General features: G+C 33.2%; 1 pseudogene; it reads right to left on the bottom strand.

Moving 5' to 3' along the window:
* Window positions 1-6,846: 6,846 nt before the first annotated feature.
* LOC122127759 lies at window positions 6,847-6,943 on the bottom strand (annotated as a pseudogene).
* Window positions 6,944-7,337: the final 394 nt, after the last annotated feature.

Raw genomic sequence — 7,337 nt, 5'->3', positions numbered from 1 at the left:
GTTTATTGGAGATAGGAGTCTCACGGTCTCTCCTGCCCTGGCTGGCTTTGATCCGCAATCCTCAGATCTCAGACACCTGAGTTGCTAGGATTACAGGAGTGAGCCACCAGCGCCTGGCTTATACTTGGATTCTTATAGATTAAGTAAATTGAAAATTAAGAAATAGAAGATATGTGAACCTTTGCAAACAATTTTTCAATAATAAACATTTTAAAACATGTATTCTTTTTTTTTGACAAAGATTGATGTGACTGGTGTTTTAACTCAAGATTTAGTATATGATAGCCAGTGCTCAATATGGCTAGATCTCTAATCATTTCACTCTGGATATTTTTTCAGGTCTCATAGTTTCTCATGCTCTCCCATATCACAAACCCTATTTTCAGTTCCCACCATAGCTAGAAAATGGAAACAACAAATCACCATGCCCAGCTCAAACATTATTTTTTTTAATTCAAGTACAAATATTTACCAAAAAAGTGACCAGGTGATGAAGCTTTTCTTAAGAAAGTATGTGCTTCTTAAAAATACAGTAAATATTTGTTATTTGGATAAATATGTTTAGAACTATAAAAAATAAATATATTTGAATTCAACAACCATATAAAATTAAGAAAATAATTTTTAAATATTCACATATTAAATATTTTAAAAGCAAAATATATGTATCAGAGCCAGACACATAAAGGACCCATGGTCTGTCACGTATTTGGAAGCTAGAACTTTATGTAAGTTTACACAACAGTATTAACCAAAGCATGCTATTTGCTGAGGAGTATTTAAAAGGTGTAATTTCTTATAAAATTGAACTTTTAATCCAACAAAATGAATACCAGAATCTATCACTTGGGAGATGTGAAGGGAAGTCAAAGGGAAGGAATAAAGTGAGTTATGGAGGAAGAGAGTGAAGGCATAATATTCAATGCAGATAGTATGAAACTAGAAAAAAAGAAAGTAGGGTGAGGTTTGGAAGGGTGTGGGAAAGATATGTAAAGATACATTGTACTTATAAACTGATTTGTGGAATGGAAATTCTTTTGAACAACTATTTAAAAAAGTATAATTAAAAACAATGGAGACATCTGATCTTAAACTGCGTTCTCTTAAACCATAAGTCAACATAATAGTTTCCTCCTCAGGAAATTTCTTTGCAGGTATTTTCCTCATAATGACAGAGAAGTGACCAATGCAATGAATATCATTATATCACATTTCATATCCTAATTAGACACAATATAAAATTACAGCAAAAATCTTAGAATTCATCACATGATAAAATAACAAGTAGAAAGTATCAAATGCGGATTGATTGCTTTTCCAAGTAATTTAACTATGGTATCTAATTTAATCCTCACAATCATTCCATAAAGTGGAACTACTTCCATTTTTAATTCTTAGATGGTGATATTGAAGTCTTCAAAATTGCAGTTACTAGTACAACATTGCACATATGGTAAGTGTTAGCCCATCTCCCACTGTATCAAATTACCTCATTATATTTTATGACTAAAATACCAGCACCTAGTCTACTAAATCTAGGAAAATTTCCCAGAATTATTGTGTACATTATAATAATATTTCACTTTATCTTTTTTAGAAAATAGTTATCTGTAATGTGAAAACTCCAAGTTCATAATCAATTCATACCTCCCTAGTGAAAGGAACTGCTAAACTATAATATTCTTGATTTCTAGCTCAAAATAGTAGAAATCACTTTCTATCCCATGACTCAACACTGCACTCCCTGGGGACCACATCTCTGTTTAACACAGTCTTACTGAAAGAATGACCTCCCCAATTCCTAATGGAAACACACTGAAGGTCTTATGTACCAATCATTTCCACATTGTGGCTCACCTAAGTTGTTTACCATTACAAGTATTTTGATTGCTTTTTATACCCAAAATTTTGAGAGAAATGTACTACTTTAAAATACTATTAAAGCAAGACTGATACAAAAATCACCTTTGACCCCCACCTTTCATAAACCCAAAAATGCAGCCTGACCTATCATTTATGTTAGGAACGAGAGATTAAAAATCATAGACACCAAGACGTAAGCATGAATTAAAGGCTCTCCAACTTGTGAATAAAATTGGTTTAAAAAGTCATCAATACTACTGCATTTTTAAAAATTTCTTATGATACTGAAGATTCAATTATAAACTATTAACACTTGAAAATAACTCATTTTCTTCGGAGTAGGACACAAAACACAAGATTAATCCGAATAATTTTAAAAGACCTTTATTTATACTACAAATTCACTCCTATAACTACAAAGATTCTAAAAATAACTGAAGTACAGAGACACAAAGGAAATAATTTAATTGCATCATCTACATTAAAAGGACTGTGTTAATAGAAAACAAAGTTATATTGATAATTAGCTTACCAAATTCAGGTACATGCTTTTATTCAATTTCATTTAGTTTCATAAAAACTGTATTTTCATAAAATGATGCATAAAAAAGCCTATATACCCACTTAGATTTTCAGATCTTAACAATATTTATTTCAGAAATGTCTTTAGCTCTATAGTCAATGAACTGAAATAATACTAAAATAGTCAAAGACTTTTCAGAATTTGCAAGATTTGCTCTGGGATGGTATTTATATTGAAAAAGATATTAGAAAGTCTTATTTATTAAAGTTGCTATAGTTACTCTCAAAAAAGAGCCATTACTGAAGATATATTTGCATGTAGAAAACAAATTCAAATACATCCACAATATGGAGAAGACACATGGTTTTTGTTTGTTTGTTCGTTTTTGAAAGTAATATCTAATAAGCATATCCACAATACCGATTTTCAGTCAATATGATGGGATATTCAACCATAATAAATATGGGGCTGATTACCTCTTAGTGAGAATAGATATGATCTTTCAAAGAAAGATATTTTAAACAGAAATCCAGAAAGAGGGCTAGTAAGGTGGCTCAGTGGTAGAGCGATTGCCTTGCATGCATGAGGCCCTGGGTTCAATTCCTCAGCACCACATAAGAAAAAAAGAATAAAGCCAGAAGTGGTGCTGTGGCTCAAGAGGTAGAGCACTAGCCTTGAGCTGCAGAGTTGAGGGACAGTGTCAGGCCCAGAGTTCAGGCCCCACGAATGGACCCCCCCCTGCAAAAAAAAAAAGAAATCCGGAAAGACTTTATCCACCTTGTGTTTCACGGGAATAACCAGAGAGTAATACCTGTTCCGTCAAGTAGGCCAAACTCACTCCATGAGCATATCTTAAAAGTATAACCTATTTAACAAGTCAAATACACATTTTGTACTGACAGTCATCTTACAGCAATAATTTACTACCTAATTTTGTCTGTATCATCTCACCTAACACATAATAAGAGCTGAAAATGATCTCTTTTAACTAACTTAATGTTGTAAATGCTTTGATATTGATGATGTTATTATTTGACAAATAAAATGTACAGAAGGGTGGTTCAACTGAAATGACATGACAGAACAATGATAATAAAAACATTGCAACACAGTTAGCTCTTTTTAGCCTCACCGTGTCCACATTGGCAAGTAACATTGCAACAGCACATGCACACATATACATATGTGCACACATGTACATACATATACATGCATGCTAAATTCAGGGTTTATTGTAGAAAAAGTTCAAATAAAATATTAGTGATTAGTACAAATGATAATTTGCCTTACTACAAAATAATACACAATCCAGTCACTACGGTTGTTATATCCTGCCCCTCCACATGTGACCACTTAATTTATTTTTAATTAATTAATTATCTAGTTAATTAATTCATTTGCTTGGTGCTAATACTAGGGTTTGAACTCAGGGCCTGGCTCTGTCCCAGAATTTGTTTTTTTTTTTTGTTTTAGTTTTCTCAAGGCTAGCATTTTACCGCTTGTACAACAACTCCATTTCTAACTTTTGTTGGTTTCTTTCAAATCAGAATCTAATGGACTTTGTTTTTGTTTGGCCTCGTTTTAAACCACAATCCTCAGACTTCATCTTTCTGATTAGCTAGGATTAATGACATGAGCCACCAGTGTGGCTTCTACTTTTTCCTCTATACCTACCTAATGCACATACTTAGATAGTGATTTAAAACTGAGAGTATAGAAGCAAGATGTTCAGTGATGATATTGTCCTGTCAGAAATTCTAGTTAATAATTTAAATTTCTTCTTAAGACCATACACAAAAGTATTATAATATAGTATGAAAGAACCCACGATTTGACATATGAGCTTCAAGAACTTTCTAATAGATTCATTATTTATTGGTACCCAACATTAGAAAAAATGTATAATGCAGTAGTAAAATCGAAGTGCTTTGCATGACTACTTAAATTCCTTGTTTTTTAAAGACACTTGTTTTCATCTAAAAAAGTATGCCTGTCTATTGTCTTCATGTCTTTTCGATGGTTGAAGGTGCTTAATGAGAAGTCAAAATGTATTAGTAGTCCTTTGCTGTCAATTAAATCTCACTTTTTCTTCTTGGAGAATATAATGATCAAAGCAATAGTTGAGGACCTGCAAGCAATAGTTCAGAATCATGCTTCCAGTGCAAGTGGATAAACAGTATGTAATCCTCAATACCATTTTCAACAAAGTTTTGTCACAGATACAATCGGCCTGCCATCCCTAGCCGCTTTCTTAGCCTGGATCTATTCCTTCATTGTACAGAAAAAGTGTGATTCAACTGATTTCAGTGAGATCTGTTACTAGAATTATCAAGGATTTAGATTCTTGTCTGCAATTTGGTCAAAGCTATGTCTCTTTATGTAGACTACTAAAAATGTATTTACTAAATTCAAGTAAAAACATAAATTATATTTCCATCTTTTAAAAAAAATAAAATTCCGCTTGCTCTATAAATTAATCAGATGCATGCATTTTGTGGCTAGCTAGGTCATTGCAAATCTGTCTCTCTCTTCCTCTCTCTCTTTCATGGTTCTCATAGATAATATGATTGCTCCATAATTAATCTAATTTATTTTGCTTTTATATTTTTGGTTGCATCATTTCACTTTCTGCTCTTCCATTTTCCAAATCATTTATATAGAAGGCATTATTTCATCTTTTCTCATTCCTCGAATAAGCTGCACATGAAGACACCACTGGTCCTTATTTTCAGTCTGTATCTTTGAATACGGAGGAACATCTTTCCTCTGCTCTCCATCAATTCCCTACTCTCCAGTTAGAATAATTTAGAATAGTAAAAATGGAAAAAGGAAAAAAAAATCATGGTGAAAAAACAGATGCAGAAAATTCACCGGATTTTTCTGAACAGTTCAACCAATGTGAACTATTAGAGAAATACATGGATACCTCATTCCCACTGGCACTCAAAGTCTCTGGATCGGCAATTCTGATGAAGACGCAGAACATGATGAAAAAGTGAGGAATGGTATCAATTGCAAGACAAAAAGTGGAGAAAGATCCAAGTAAATTTCTACATTGGGCTACCGAAAATATTCAGCTTATTACAGTGTGGAGACTACTTTCCAAAAAGGCCAGTCATGTGAATACTAGGGATGACGATGAATATACCCCTCTTCATCAGGAAGCCTACAGTGGACACTTAGACATTGTCTGTGAGTTGGTGGCTCAAGTGGCAAATGCAATAACTGTAGATGGCTGGACACCCCTGCACCGTGCATATATGCAGAATAACACCAGAGTGGCTTCTTTCTTACCTCATCATGTTACAGATACCAATGCCCAAACTAAAGGCCTCTTGACCCCTTTATATCTTGCCACTGAGAATTGAGATAGCAAAGATACGCCTGCTCTCCTTCGGTTGAACCATTATATAAAACCAGGCCTGCAGAACACCTTAGAAGAAACTGCATTTGAAATTGCCCAAAGGATAAGTACGTATCACTACATATATGAAGTTGTGGAAGGCTGTACAAATTCTTCTCCTAAATCCTAATGGTCGGGTTAAGTTTCTCAAAGTTAAAAATGCAAGTCCATCCTTTGTGTCCATACAAAATATTTCCACAATCCAAATAAGAGCAATATTTTTTTTTTTTTTTGGGCGGTCATGCGGCTTGAACTCTAGGCCTGGGTGCTATCCCAGTGCTCTTCAGCTCAACGTGAGTGCTCTACCGATTGAGCCACAGCTTCACTTCCAATTTTCTAGTGGTTTATTAGAGATGAGAGTCTCACAGACTTTCATTCCCAGGCTGGCTTTGAACCGTGAGCCTTAGATCTCAGCCTCTTGAGTATCTAGGATTATAGTAGTGAGCCACCAGCGCCGGCAACACCAGTAATTTACTGTAAAAATTCATGAATTCCATGGAATTCTTGCAAGTGAATTGCCTGCATTGGGTGTCAAAATGTATTGAAGAGTTTTTATATACATGTATAATGATTTCTGCAGAGTATGTGATTTTTTAGTCAGACATAATTTTAACTTATCTGTTGAAATGAGTAGTACAGAAACTAAAGTAATACTGGTGCTTGTCTGAAAAAGAATATTTTAAAATATTCTATAGTCTATGTTTGTATAATGTTAATAATTTATTTTATTCTCACATAGACATACTTTGAATTCTATATTATTTTATAATATATAGGTTCATTAATGTGTCCTTTCAGATTGTATTCCATATAGAAACAGTTTAAGATTCCTTTTTTCCTAGGTCCTAATATTATTTTTCTTTGGGATAAAATGACAATGTTGTCTAATTTCAAAAGTTTTGTAAAGTTTATGCTATTTAAACACCTTTCTGAGGTGAAGATTTAATACACTGATGTCAAAATAAATTTAATCATATGAATTACGTGTGCTGTTACACTTGTTTTTTTGTAATCAACTTTTTAATAACGGGTTTTCATTTCTTGCATCTGAAGAATGAATAATATGGAATACTTCACAAATTTTCATATCATCGTTGTGCAAGTGCTATATTAATCTGTATATTGTAATTTGGGTATACATGCTGCTGAAGCATGTAGTATCCTCTAAATTTAAGTAGCTAATGATGCAATCTTTATACAGGCTTATATCCATGGGTGCCTACTTGTAACAAGGAAACCTTATTGTTCCTAACATTGCTATTGATCTTATTTCCTTAAAATTCTGTGAATAATGGAAAAAAAATATAATGTTCAGCCGATTGCTCACATTTGCAATTTTTTGTCAATGCCAATTTTAAGTATTTTTCAATTGTAATTTGATCATGCATTCAATAATTTATAGGTAGGTCCAAAGGTGATGACTCTTTCAAGTATTATTTATTCAACTGAATTAGCTTTGTGGAGCTATTGGATTCAAAGTAATCCTTGCTTAAGAGCTATTTCTAACCTTCTGCAGCTGACATTTTCCCAAATGAGGTCTTTCTGGCA

Source organism: Dipodomys spectabilis, unplaced genomic scaffold, assembly GCF_019054845.1.
Source record: "Dipodomys spectabilis isolate Male_0828 unplaced genomic scaffold, ASM1905484v1 ptg000309l, whole genome shotgun sequence".
Taxonomy (NCBI): Eukaryota; Metazoa; Chordata; class Mammalia; order Rodentia; family Heteromyidae; genus Dipodomys; species Dipodomys spectabilis.
Note: the sequence above shows the minus strand (reverse complement) of the source record. Positions and strands in the feature narration are given on the sequence as shown.